The sequence below is a fragment of the Hippoglossus stenolepis genome, chromosome 3, assembly GCF_022539355.2.
Source record: "Hippoglossus stenolepis isolate QCI-W04-F060 chromosome 3, HSTE1.2, whole genome shotgun sequence".
Classification (NCBI taxonomy): domain Eukaryota; kingdom Metazoa; phylum Chordata; class Actinopteri; order Pleuronectiformes; family Pleuronectidae; genus Hippoglossus; species Hippoglossus stenolepis.
In genome coordinates this window covers 2,250,425-2,264,314 of record NC_061485.1, presented here as the reverse complement: position 1 = coordinate 2,264,314, position 13,890 = coordinate 2,250,425, and the positions used below count along the sequence as shown (strand labels likewise).

Genomic DNA, 13,890 nt, shown 5'->3' with positions numbered 1-13,890 from the left:
AATGTGTACATGTAATGTTTCTGTGGAAGCTAACCAGGACTTGTCCCGGTGGTCCTGTGGACTGACCACATGACAGCGTGCTGCGTTGGTGTTCTGGGACTGGGCTCAGGGTCCAGAGTCCAAGTTGATTATATTTGATTCCTTTTATTTTTAGGACCAAGTTCTTCAGCCCTGTTTCTTCCACTTTGGGTTCATTTCCAACATGAAACCCTTCCTCTGGTTTCAGGACTTACACGGGGTCGTCCATGCCTTTATCTTTTCACCACTAGATCTCTGTCCCGCCCTGTACACACGTGTTCCTCAGGCTCCCTGCACCACTTTCAACTGGTCAAACTGCTGCTCAGATCATCGCCACTTCAAGAAAACATGATCATAGAACTGCTCGCCCTTTCACACATCAACTGTGGAACATGTTCTGACAAGTGGGTCGGACATTTTCTGGAGCTGAAGCAGCAGCAGGAGATTGTCCGGGTCCGACTCGTTCACAGCAACAGGAACATGTGGGAACATTCAGACGAGGGGCGGAGCCAAAACACATATCTCCATGGTAACCATGGTTACATTAAGTTATGTTAAGTTACAGGTTCACTATGAAGGAGTGTCGTACATGTGAACGTAGTCCACTTGTTCACGTGTACGACTCCTGAACATGTCCAGCAAGATATTTAGAGACATCTAGTGGTGAAGTTACATATTACAAACAACTGAACCCGAGGACACGAGGACTTTCAAGCTGTTTTCAGTCATGAACTCTGTAAAATAGTGTCTGGACATTTTCTGGAGTTTGACTTTCACATATGAAGAACGGGTGGAGCAGCAGGAGGCCGGACATGACGTATAAACTCTGCTGTGGAAAGATCAGTGTTGTTGTTTACAGCTCATCCACACCGGCGTCGGCCCTCATCACCAAAAGCTCTGGAACCTCCTCGTGTTTCCAAGTTGACGTCTTCGTCTTCTACGTGTACGGCTCCTCTTCTTCATCCTGAAATATTTGTGTTCTTCCAGTTTCACGTCCGTCACGTGTTTGTGTCCTCAACACGTCCACTCGCTCTCTGATCCTCTGGACATTCACCTGCTCTATTCTCACATGGACTCACTCAGAAACTTTATTAGGAGGCTGCAGGAAAAGTTCCAGAAAATGTCCAGAACAACTTGACACTGACTTCAGGTCTGAAAACAGAGACAGTGACGTTTAGTCAAAGTCCTTTATTTTCACACATGAACTCTGTTGAATTTACAATTAAGTTTTATTCTTTATTCAGGTTGTGGAGCTGCAGACTGTCAGAGATCAGCTGTTCTTCTCTGGCTTCAGCTCTGAGGTCAAACCCCTCTCATCTGAGAGAACTGGATCTGAGTAACAACAACCTGCAGGACTCAGGAGTGAAGGAGCTGTGTGGTTTTCTACAGAGTCCAACCTGTCGACTGGAGACTCTGAGGTCAGTTCACTGACTGACTTTTGTAGATCTCATATCTATAAAACACCATTTATACACAATTGATCTCATTTAATTCTAATTTAACATAATTCCTCTTCATATATAACATGAATCCATTCATTCATTAATTTGTGACATTTTAAATATTCAGCTACTTGTTAAAACACTGAGTTTAGTTCAGGACTCGTTTTTAGTCCAACATGTCTGATTTCATATTTATCTTCCATGTTATGAGTCTGTGCTGACATGAAAACGTGCCTGTTATTTTCACACATGAACTCAGTTTAATTTACAGTTAAGTTTTATTCTTTATCCAGGTTGGAGTACTGCAGACTGTCAGAGATCAGCTGTTCTTCTCTGGCTTCAGCTCTGAGGTCAAACCCCTCTCATCTGAGAGAACTGGATCTGAGCTTCAACGACCTGCAGGACTCAGGAGTGAAGGAGCTGCTTGATCTACAGCAGAGTTCAACCTGTCAACTGGAGACTGTGAGGTCAGTAGATGGTTGGAGTCAGTCCACGCTGCTTTCATCAGTATGTTACTAAACACAGTCAGTATCACAGATCCAGGGTCTGTGCTACCAAGCAGGATTTGTGGTTATCAGGTTAACTTCAGGTTTAGTTTTTTCAGTCCTACGAAGCTCGTCCACTTCTTAACGAGGTAAATCACCGTGGTAACTTCTGATGAACGACTAACCTGCTCCAGGTTAAGTTGGAGATCCGACCGTATTGAAGCTCCGCCCACTGACCACAGTGACTCTCCACTGTTGTGTGGTGCACACTCTCCTTAAAGGGACGGATAAGGAAGTTTAAATCAACGTCTGGTTGGTTCAGTTGATCTCTAACTCACCCAGAACATCTCAATCTCTCCAGACTCATCCTGTCACCAAAACACCAGATGCACTCAGTCAGCTTCCTGAAGATAGGTCCATGTGTTTCTATTGAGGAGTGATGTCAGAGGTTTCCACCACAGTGTGTGTCCTCAGAGACAGTGAGTCAGTGTGTGTCCTCAGAGACAGTGAGACAGTGTGTGTCCTCAGAGACAGTGAGACAGTGTGTGTCCTCAGAGTCAGTGAGACAGTGTGTGTCCGCACCATGGTAACCAGGAGCTCTTTATACAGACCAGAACCTCTGCTGAGGTCCATCTGTCTCATCTGGTCCCAGTTTGTCAGAAGCAGATGTTCATCAACACACAGTGAAACATGTCTTCACCTGTAACAGCAGTAAATCCACCTCTCAGGTGTCCACTCTGCACTTTGACATGCAGAGGAAACACACTTAGCTCTTAGCGTGTTCATTCCAACACGTGAACATGAAGCAGAGAGGAAGCTGCTCCACCTCTGAACAGGACTGAAGTCCCTGCTGCTCTTTCTACTGGATGTGCTGCATCACTGACTCACAGCTGATGAAGTGAGTCTCTGTAAACACTGATGTCTTCTTCTCTCAACAGATGGTGGACTGTGTGAAGGTGAGTGTGAAGAGGACAGTGTGTGTGGACGGAGGCTGAGCTGTGTCCTGAGGATCCAGAGGCTGAAGCAGCAGCAGCTTGTGTGTAGTCTCCAATCTACACAACCCCTAATCTGCATGTGTTTGTGAGATGAAGCCGGAGCACCTGGAGAAAACACGGGGAGAACATGCAGACTCCACACAGGAAGACCCCATCTGAACCGGATTCAAACCAGCAACCTTCCTGCCCCGATTGTGTTTATTCACATGAAGAATGTGTTTATTGAAATGACACAAGCAGAATATATAAACCCTCTATAAAGAGTCACATACAGTGTATTTAAGTTTGTCTTTATTATTGTCCCCCTTTGTCCCTCAGTATGTCTCCATGTGTGTAGAACCACATTCTGTGTATATGTTTGTTTATGATCTTAAAGTTCCTGGATTCACGTCACAAATTGATTTAGTTCAACACAAAGTTAAACACATTGAAATCACTTTGAGTTTAAAATCAGAGTTTTGTCTTTGACACAAAAGATCAAAACTCTGGACTTAAAATGGGACGTTTTCATTTCTGCATCAGGTGCAGAGCGGTGGTGGCTTTTCTACTTTTGACCCACAGGTGGCGCTGTAGTATAACAGCAGCACATCCCAGTCAAAGCCTTTATATTCAGTCTATGAGTCAAACACATGGATCATTTCCTCTGTGACCAACCAGATGTAACGAGAAGAAAAACATCTCAGAGAGAAAAGTCCTGTTTCTACTTGTCTCTGCTTTAATGCTCAATAAACATCCTTCCACCGACTTCACTGGAATCATGACTCTGGTTTTCTTTCCTCTTGCAAACAAACAGGTGGAAACATCTCGTCCTTGGTGCAGGTAAAAGAACAAAATCACCAGTTTGACATCATGGAAACAACCAGAAGAAAAGTGAATGTCACATTTACAGTATGAAGAAGAGTCGATGAAGAGCAGAGCATCTTTAAATCTCAGAGGAAACTGTTTACGATATTTCATAGAAAACAAGGATTTTATACAAACCTCCTTGTGCTCCGCACTGCAATGCATTGTGGTGTGTGCACCATAATAACTAATTAAGTTTAAACCAATTGTAAACCAGGTTGTAATTTAAGAAATGAAATGCCAGTGTATTCAGATGCATGTATTCCTGTGTGTTGAAATCTGGTGATACTCTGAGTTCCCGTAGCAGGAGGGAAGGTTAAGGACTACACATAATACTCTGTTCCCAATATAGAGATGGATCAAAGGAGCCAAAGAATGGAAAGACTGGGTTTGTTGTCCCAGAATTAAATCTAAATATAAAGGAAAGAACAGCAGATCACAGTATATCCAGTTGAGATGTTGGCAATAGCAATGGCATTGGTATCAGTACAGTCATCCCACAGCAGAGCAGATACACTGTATGAAACACACCAGACACTATTCAGACGACATCACACACAAACAGAAGTCCGGTTCGTGTGGATCCCAGCTCACTGAGCATCGAGGGCAATGAAATGGACAAAACAATCTTTCAAACAGGAGAGAGTCATAGAGGAAGCTTTCAGTGAGGCCCAAGCTAAAGCAGGAATTAGAAGCAACATCATGACTGACTGGAAAAACCATGAGGGAGGAAAAGGATCATCGATATGAAACAAAACAAAAAGTGGGATGAATGAAAACAATGATTAAAACAGCAGAGAGCAAACAGTCATATCAAGGTGAAGATGAGGACTCACAGGATTAAACACAACAATCATTTAATATCATCCATCAGTGTGAATGTGGCTCAGGGGAAGAAAGTGTGGAGCATCAGGAATATAAAGAGAAAGAGAAAAGCTACAGAAGCAGCTGAGGAAATGTTAAACCTAAAGAATCTGTTCAGTATTGAGGAAGCGAAATACAAAGTTTGAGTTTTTAAAAGAAACTGGATCAATGAGGAGGATTTAAGTTGAAGGGTTTTTTATTTGTCTTCATGTATTTCCGCAGACCAAACACTCCAGCACAGTAGGGGGCGCTAATGCACCTTGAACCTTAGGTGCCACCCTCCATGACAGCAGAAGAAGATCCCGGAGCAGACTATTTCCAAATAGTTCAAGAGAGACCACTACAAATGAGCAATGTTATGCACATTGATGGAGTTTTAAATTTGAAAGTGTCTAGTTACAAAGTTTAATAAATCAGACACTAATGGCACAGCACTGTGTATTACATCTTTCTTTCAACCAAAAATGCTTTGCGCTGGTTAGGGGGTACTCGGCTGAAAAAACATTTCAAAGGGGGTACATCACTGAGAAAAGGTTGAGAACCACTGCGTTAGAGGACGGAGGCCGATGTAGTGAGGAGTCATCGCTCCTCGAGGATGTTGGAGCGAAGCTTTGAGGAACTTGTACATGTTAGTAAGTGAAAAAGATAAAGCTCCTGAAGCTCCTGAAACACCTCAGTGATCCACACCTTATATTTTATTCTGTTCTTCTTTTAATGTGAATATTAGTATTGATAAGTTTACTCACTCGTTCATCAGCATCCTCCTCAGATTCAGATTCACCCCATCACAAGTCCAGAGGTTTATCACTTTCACTGATGAAAACGATGCAGAGAAACACAGCATCTTCCTCTTCTCCCTCTTCTTCCTCTTCTTCTTCTTCTTCTTCCTCCTCTTCTTCGTCCTCTTCTTCTTCTTCTTCTTCTTCTTCTTCTTCTTCTTCTTCTTCTTCCTCTGAATAAAACTCTCTCAGTCCATCTCTCTGTGTTTGTGTAACATCACTGAGAAAAGAAACAGCTGCAGCTTCCTCCTGCCTCTCTCTCTCTCTCTCTCTCTCTCTCTCTCTCTCTCCTTTAACACACTGCACGTGCTGATGGTTGTTTCTGTGACGTGTTAGCTCCGCCCAGCGGTTGATTCAAATCTAATAATCTTTATTTAAAGCTGCTCACACACACACAGTAATAATAAGTTTCAAATGACCTCGAGCTTCTTCAGTTTATTAATATTCTGTGTCTCAGCTGAGATTTAAATATTAAATTAAATCCCAGGTGTCATCAACTCATCAGTTTTTTAAATGACTCTCATGTTTCTCTCAACCCACAGAGACACGTTCACAAGCAGCTCAGAGTTTTTAGTTTCACTCAGCTGACACAACATTCAAGTTTCCTCTCAACAACAACAACTCAACACGGAAATAAAGAAAGTCACGTTTATTATATGAAGCAATAGATGATGTGTTTATTTACTCATTTATTTTGTCCAGATTTCATTTTCTGTTTTTATTTGAAGAGGAAAAACAGTAAAGTAACACAAATGAGGTGAAATGATGAAGAGCTGCTCGGTCTCATAAAAGAAGAAAACACTAAACAGCAGTTTTTATGTCTTTAATATTTTGAAGAAAGATCTAAACACACTTAACCATTAATCTCACATCTGTAAAATTAAGTTTTGTTCATTTTATTTATTTTTTTATAAATCAAAAAATATTTTTGTGAACCAATTTAAAAGAACAACTCTGGATTTGAAAAACTACAATAATTTACAACTGCCACTCATTTCACATTTCACAGCCATGTCTGTGAGGAGGCCGCCACCTAGTGGCCACACTTTGGTTTTACATCTCAGTGTAGATCTTTCTTCACCTCTTTAATGAAAATGTCTTCAAGCTGCAGAACCAGCAGATCAAAGTCATTTATCTTTTGTTTGAACATGATGTTGTTACAGTTAAAGTTTATGAGGCTCATTTAAACATCATGAAAACTAACATTGTACGGCTCAGTCCCAGGAGACGCTCACAGTCAGGACTCAGTGTTAAAGTGAACATCTGGATTCAGGATCCCACACCGTCCATTATTAACTAAATACATGATCCTAAGTTTGTCATCGACATCATAACCATCACAATAAAACATGAACTGTGAACCAGTTCATTAAGTGTTTAATAACAGAACGTGTTTTCACAATCATACGTCACAGTCCCCTGAGCTTGTGTGTGTGTGTGTGTGTGTGTGTGTGTGTGTGTGTGTGTGTGACTGTGTGTGTGTGTGTGTGTCACTCAGAGTCACATGATTTCCAGTAACTGCAGAGCGGAGGAGGAGGAGGAGCCAGTGAAAGTGAAAGTGAAAGTGTTCAGACTTGTTCTCACGACAAGGAGCAGAGGCAGGAGACGTGAAGTCTGAGGCTGGTGAGTGTTCAGCAACATTTATATTATTCATTCATATTATTTTACTGTCACTGACTCTGAGTCAGTTTTTCTACCGTGGACTTTAGAGAGAAGAAGATTCAGGATGAACTTCTGTCAGTCAATCAACAGTTTGACTCAACGCTGTGATTGGCTGAGTCCAACACATTAAACTTACAACTGTCTCAGGTTACCGTGACAACAGGGAAACAGTGTAGGAGGGTTGACTCTGTTATATTTGAAGAAACACTGAGTTTACTACCTGGCTTCTTGTGTGTGTTTGAGCTCACAGTGTTTTCACTGGATCCCCAGAGACAGATGTGAACAGCAGGTCTGGAACAAAGAGCCTTCAAAGGACTAATTAACAGAGTTAACTCACAGTTTCACTTTTTATCTTCATCACATCTGTTCATCAAGTGTTTAATAACAGAACGTGTTTTCACAATCATACGTTACAGCAGTGGTCACCAACCAGTGGAGAGTCTTCACTGTGGATCCCAGTAAAGCTCTGGACTCACTGGCTGAGGTGTGAGGAACATCGACCTGCAGAGCCAGGTACACACACACACACACACACACACACACACACATATAACTTTATACTGGTTTTGTGTGAGTTTTAAAGTGAATATAAAGTTGAAGAGCTTGTGTTTGACCTTCATTTGGGCACAAAGCCATAGAACTGGGTGGAGATACAGAGTGCTGCTTCAAGCTGCTGACTGATGTGCTCTCAGTGTTACTGTCTATAAAGTTATGTAATTCATTTCAGCCTTTATGACGGAACATGATACGAGATGTTGAGTTTCCTTCTCTTAGTGGCAGGGGGTTGAAGGACACATGAACTTTTACAAGCTTGTATTGATTCACTTTAATGTAGTTGATTGGTCTGAGTGTAGATTAGGAAATGATCAAGTTGCAAAAATGCTTTTTTATTCAACGTTTGTTTATGGCTATGCAGGTTTATTGGTGGATTTACAAATGACATAAACCAATATTACATGAAATTAGTATCCAAAAATAATGGAGGCTTCCTGAGGTCACCTGTAGAGAGAGCGAGAGAGAGAGAGAGAGAGAGAGAGAGAGACAGAGAGAGAGAGAGAGAGAGAGAGAGACTATTGTCCTTCACCTGAAGTTTTTTACTTTTAATGTAACTACTTCCTTCCTGAGGTTTCTGATGTGATCACTGTATTTCCTTGTATATAAGTAGTCCTGTGTACTCAAATAAATACCAGTACTACAAACTATGAAGCCCTGCATCTATTTCACAATAAAAACATTTAAAAATAAATGAATTGATTCAGTCGACAGAAACGCTGGAGTGCTTTTATTTGGAAATGGGTAGGCTACAGGAAGTGTTGCAAATATTTGTGTTTGTGACGTTTTCAACAGATAAACATTGAAACTGGTGTGAAAGATCATTTCACTGTGTTCTGCTGTAAACTGAGCGCAGGACGAGAAGGAAACAGACCAGACCTTGAACATCTAGAAGAGCAGCGTGGCCTGAACCACAACTGAGCCGCAGCCGGCCCGGTGTAACATGGACGAGGACATTTCAGAGCAAGTTGGACCCTCACACACAAAGTAAGAGACCTGCTCCAAACATGTGAACCTCCAAACTGAATCCTCAGAGAATGAACCAGTGAATGATGTGTTCTGAATAAAAACATGTTTGTGTTTGCAGAGGTCAGGACCACAGACTGAGAGCAGAGTCTCCAGGGTCCAGCTGTGTGTCTCTGAAGAGTGACTGGTCCATGGATCCTCCTCTAAACTTCAGTAATGAACCTGGACCCTCACACACAGAGTAAGAGACTGTTTCTACTGTGACCTGCTCTGAAGAGGATTTAGTTTCCTCTAGTGTGGCCCCTGCATTAGGACACAGCTTCATTGAAGTTGGTGACTAATCTCTCAGAATCACTCAAAGAGCTCAGACCTCCACCAAGAACCAACACGCTCCTTATGAAACCACTTTGAGATTCACTAGAGACTCATTTTGATTTGGATCTGCACCAAATTCCACACACTGGTAAACATCAGTCCTCTGAACATGTCTGTGAAAGAGGACCCCCGATCTGGTTCACAGACCACAACCTTCCACCAAGTTTACTGGTAATCTGTCGTTTTTTATAATCCCACTAACGAACCAACCAACACACAAACATACTGGGTGAAAACAAAACCTCCTTGACAGAAGTAATGACAACCTGTGACTGTGACATGTGAGTTATCAGGAAATGTCTTCACAGAGAGAGGAGGAGGAGTCATGTTTCTGAGGAGGAGCAGTCGTCCTGCTGTGCTTCGTGTCAGGACGTCCTGAAGGATCCAGTCTCCACCAGCTGTGGACACTGGTTCTGCAGACAGTGCATCACCTCATACTGGGACCAGTCTGGTTCTTCAGGAGACTCCTCCTGTCCCCAGTGTGGACAAAGATCCAGAACAGGAGCTGGAGCTCAGACAGCCGGTCAGAGCAGCACTGTACATGTGTCTGCTGATGTCTTCACTTCTGACATCAGCACATGTTGTTTTATTTTGTTCCTTCATACAGCATCAACATTTAACATCGTTATAAAAGCACAAAGTTAAAAAGCTTTTATTTTCTGTAGTTTTTCTGTATCTGATGAAAACAATCAGCAGATTCTCAGATTCTCTGTCTCTGACATTGTTTCTTGTCTTTCAGCAGATCGTGGTCTGCAGGAGGTTTTAGATGAACATAAGCTCAGTGTGAGGAGGAGATGTGAACATGTGACTGAAGGAACTGATGAAACAGGAAGTAGAACCCTCCTCAACAGGATCTACACTGAGCTCTACATCACAGAGGGACAGAGTGAAGAGGTTAATACTCAACATGAGGTGAGGCAGCTTGAGACGGCTTCCAAGACGAAGAGCCTCCACGACGCTCCCATCAAGTGCCACGACATCTTTAAAGCCTCAACTGACCAGCAGAGCAGCATCAGAGTCGTCCTGACCAACGGCGTCGCTGGCGTTGAAAACCTTCTCGGTGCAGAAGTTCACTCTGGACTGGGCCGAGGGTTTAGAAAACCAAGATGTGGGTCTGCTGACTGTGCTCTCGTTCAGGGAGCTGAACCTGGTGAAGGACCAGCAGCACAGTCTTCTCACGCTGCTCCGTGTTTTCCATCCAGCGTTACAGAAGCTCACGGCAGAGACGCTCGCTGTCTGTAAACCTTTGTTCATCTTTGACGGCCTGGATGAAAGCAGACTTTCTCTGGACTTCAACCACAGGAAGCTTGTGTCTGATGTCACACAGAGGTCATCAGTCAACGTGCTGCTGACAAACCTCATCCGGGGGAATCTGCTTCCCTCGGCTCTCGTCTGGATAACCTCCAGACCTGCGGCGGCCAATCAGATCCCTCCTACATGTGTTGACAGGGTCACAGAAGTACGAGGCTTCACTGACGCCCAGAAGGAGGAGTACTTCAGGAGGAGATTCAGTGATGAAGAGCTGTGCAGCAGAATCATCTCACACATCAAGACGTCCAGGAGCCTCCACATCATGTGTCAAATCCCAGTCTTCTGCTGGATCAGTGCCACAGTTCTGGAGCACATGTTGACCACAGACCAGAGAGGAGAGCTGCCCAAGACCCTGACTGACCTGTACTCACACTTCCTGCTGGTTCAGACAAAGAGGAAGAACAACAAGTACGGTGAGGGACATGAGACGACTCCACAGCAGCTGACGGAGGCTGACAGGGACGTTCTTCTGAAGCTGGGGAGGCTGGCGCTTAAACATCTGGAGGAAGGAAACATCATGTTCTACCAAGAAGACCTGGAGCGGTGTGGTCTTAATGTCACAGAGGCCTCGGTGTACTCAGGAGTTTGTACTGAGATCTTCAGAAGAGAGTGTGTGATCTTCCAGAAATCAGTCTACTGCTTTGTTCATCTGAGCGTTCAGGAGTTTCTGGCTGCAGTCTACATGTTCCACTGTTACACCAAGAGGAACACAGAAGAACTCAACAACTTCTTGGGAACATATGGGAACACATGGGGTACCTTCTCCCTGGATGACCTCCTGAAGAGAACCATGGAGAAATCCCTCACCAGTACAAATGGTCATCTGGACCTGTTTGTTCGCTTCCTGCACGGCCTCAGTCTGGAGTCCAACCAGAGAGTCTTAGGAGGCCTGCTGGGTCGGACAGGGAACAATCCAGAGATCATCCAGAGAGTCATCAACAACCTGAAGGAGATGCAGAGTGATGACATTTCTCCTGACAGAAGCATCAACATCTTCCACTGTCTGACTGAGATGAACGACCACTCAGTTCATCAGCAGATGCAACAGTTCCTGACGTCAGAGAACAAATCAAAGGAGAAACTCTCTGAGATCCACTGCTCAGCTCTGGCCTACATGCTGCAGATGTCAGAGGAGGTTCTGGATGAGTTGGACCTGAAGAAGTTCAACACATCAGACCAGGGTCGATGGAGACTGATCCCAGCTGTGAGGAACTCCAGGAAGGCTCGGTGAGTCCAGACATGATCAATAACATGTTCAATCAGTGGAGATGAGTCGTTCTTCAAATACACTCAGTGTTAAATGGTTCTCATTGTTTGGGCAGCATGGTGTTGCAGTGGTCAACACTGTGTGTGTGTGTGTGTGTGTGTGTGTGTGTGTGTGTGTGTGTGTGTGTGTGTGTGTGTGTGTGTGTGTGTGTGTGTGTGTGTGTGTGTGTAATAAAGTTATTATTATTATGTACATATACATTCTCATTGTTCTCATGTACATATGAGAACAACTAGATCAGATGTGGAGAGTGAAATCCAATGTGATCACTGTGCTGGAGTTTGAGGGTTCAGACATACGACCATGTGGGGTGCAAGGGAGATTATTGTATATACTGTGTATATATATATATATATATATGAGCAAACAGCTAGCACAGTGTGAGGAGATGATCACTGAATAAGTGTTTTGGATGAGAATCACTGACGGTTCCTTTAAACTGAAGAAGCAGGAAATATAGTTTATTCTTCTTTCTTGTCAAACTGAATTCCCACCCTGCGTTTGTACGCCACCACCAACCAGTGCAGTGTCCGTCCCTCCAGGTTCCTGACATGTGGACTTCACAATAATATGAGGTCACTGTAACCTTTGACCTTTGACCACTGAAATCTAATCAGTTTCTCTTTGAGTCAAAATGTGAAGAAATCCCCTAAAGACAGACTTGAGACATCAGGTTCAAGAGGCCATGAACATGTTCTGTGACCTTGACCTTTGACCTTTGACCCCCTGAATCTAATGAGTTCCTCTGTTATTCTGAATGAACGCTTGGACCAAATTTGAAAGGATTCTCTTGAGGAGTTTTTAACAAAAAGGGGATTTACCAGGGTGAGGGTCACATGATCACGTTTTGTATGAATGTTGTGTTTTCTGATTTAATTCTCACAGATTTGATATTTTCTTTAATTACAGACTCAGTGGTTGTCGACTCTCAGAGACTCACTGTGAAGTCGTGGCCTCAGCTCTGAAGTCAGACCCCTCACATCTGAGAGAACTGAATCTGAGTGACAACGAGCTGCAGGACTCAGGAGTGAAGCTGCTGTGTTCTGGACTGGAGAGTCCAAACTGTCGACTGGAGACTCTGAGGTCCTTAAATCCTTCTTCACTTTTCAGACTTTCTTTCTTATTGGGTCATTATTTATTTAAATTGTCTCAGTTCTGCTCTGCTCACTGTCCCTCAGTCATCTGTCACTCACCCAGCCTGTCAGTCACGTCCACCTCATCAGCTCCATTCACCTGCACTCACCTGCTCCTGATCACTAAGAAAGTGTCAGTAAATAACATGTGGACTGAGGCCGAGCACTCGTCCTCCTCAGGTTTTCAAAATAAGACACATTCTTATTGAAACACGTTGGACAGTTGATAAGTATAGAAACAAACAGGAAGTGACTGTCAGGAGCCATCCCTACTTTAAACAGTGTTTAATTACACAAACCTGCTCAGTGACCAACACAGAGAAGAAGGAGATGAATGAAACAATGGTCCAACATGTCTGATCTGATATTTATCTTCAGGTCACAGACTGGACTGAGGTCAGCAGCATGTTGAGAGTCTGTGTTGACATGATGACGATCCACAACAACAGGAGGACACATTCAAATATTCATATTTCTTTATCCAGGTTGATTCACTGCAGACTGTCAGAGATCAGCTGTTCTTCTCTGGCTTCAGCTCTGAGGTCAAACCCCTCTCATCTGAGAGAACTGGATATCATATCTATAAAACACCATTTATACACAATTTATCTCATTTAATTCTTATTTAACATAATTCCTCTTCATATATAACATGAATCCATTCATTCATTAATTTGTGACATTTTAAATATTCAGCTACTTGTTAAAACACTGAGTTTAGTTCTGGATTTCCTAAACTGATCTGCAGGACAGAGACCGGGTCCAAATAATCTATTTGTACTGAATCAGGACTCGTTTTTAGTCCAACATGTCTGATTTCATATTTATCTTCCATGTTATGAGTCTGTGCTCACATGAATATGTGTCTGTTATTTTCACACATGAACTCAGTTTAATTCACAGTTAAGTTTTATTCTTTATCCAGGTTGAAGTACTGCAGACTGTCAGAGATCAGCTGTTCTTCTCTGGCTTCAGCTCTGAGGTCAAACCCCTCTCATCTGAGAGAACTGGATCTGAGTGGAAACAACCTGCAGGACTCAGGAGTGAAGGAGCTGCTTGATCTAAAGCAGAGTCCAACCTGTCGACTGGAGACTCTGAGGTCAGTAGATGGTTGGAGTCAGTCCACGCTGCTTTCATCGGTATGTTACTAAACACAGTCAGTATCACAGATCCAGGGTCTGTGCTACCAAGCAGGATT

The 13,890-nt window shown here is 43.2% G+C and overlaps 1 long non-coding RNA gene across 2 annotated transcripts; it reads left to right on the top strand.

Annotated features, from left to right (window-relative positions):
* Window positions 1-6,992: 6,992 nt before the first annotated feature.
* On the top strand, window positions 6,993-9,308 carry LOC118121409. Of its 2 annotated transcripts, XR_007032586.1 has the most exons (6): window positions 7,027-7,049; window positions 7,359-7,377; window positions 7,505-7,601; window positions 8,436-8,627; window positions 8,728-8,847; window positions 9,290-9,308. It is a non-coding gene; the product is annotated as an uncharacterized LOC118121409 (long non-coding RNA). The 2 variants fall into 2 exon arrangements; XR_007032585.1 differs by lacking the exon at window positions 7,359-7,377 and having other exon boundaries at window positions 6,993-7,049.
* Window positions 9,309-13,890: the final 4,582 nt, after the last annotated feature.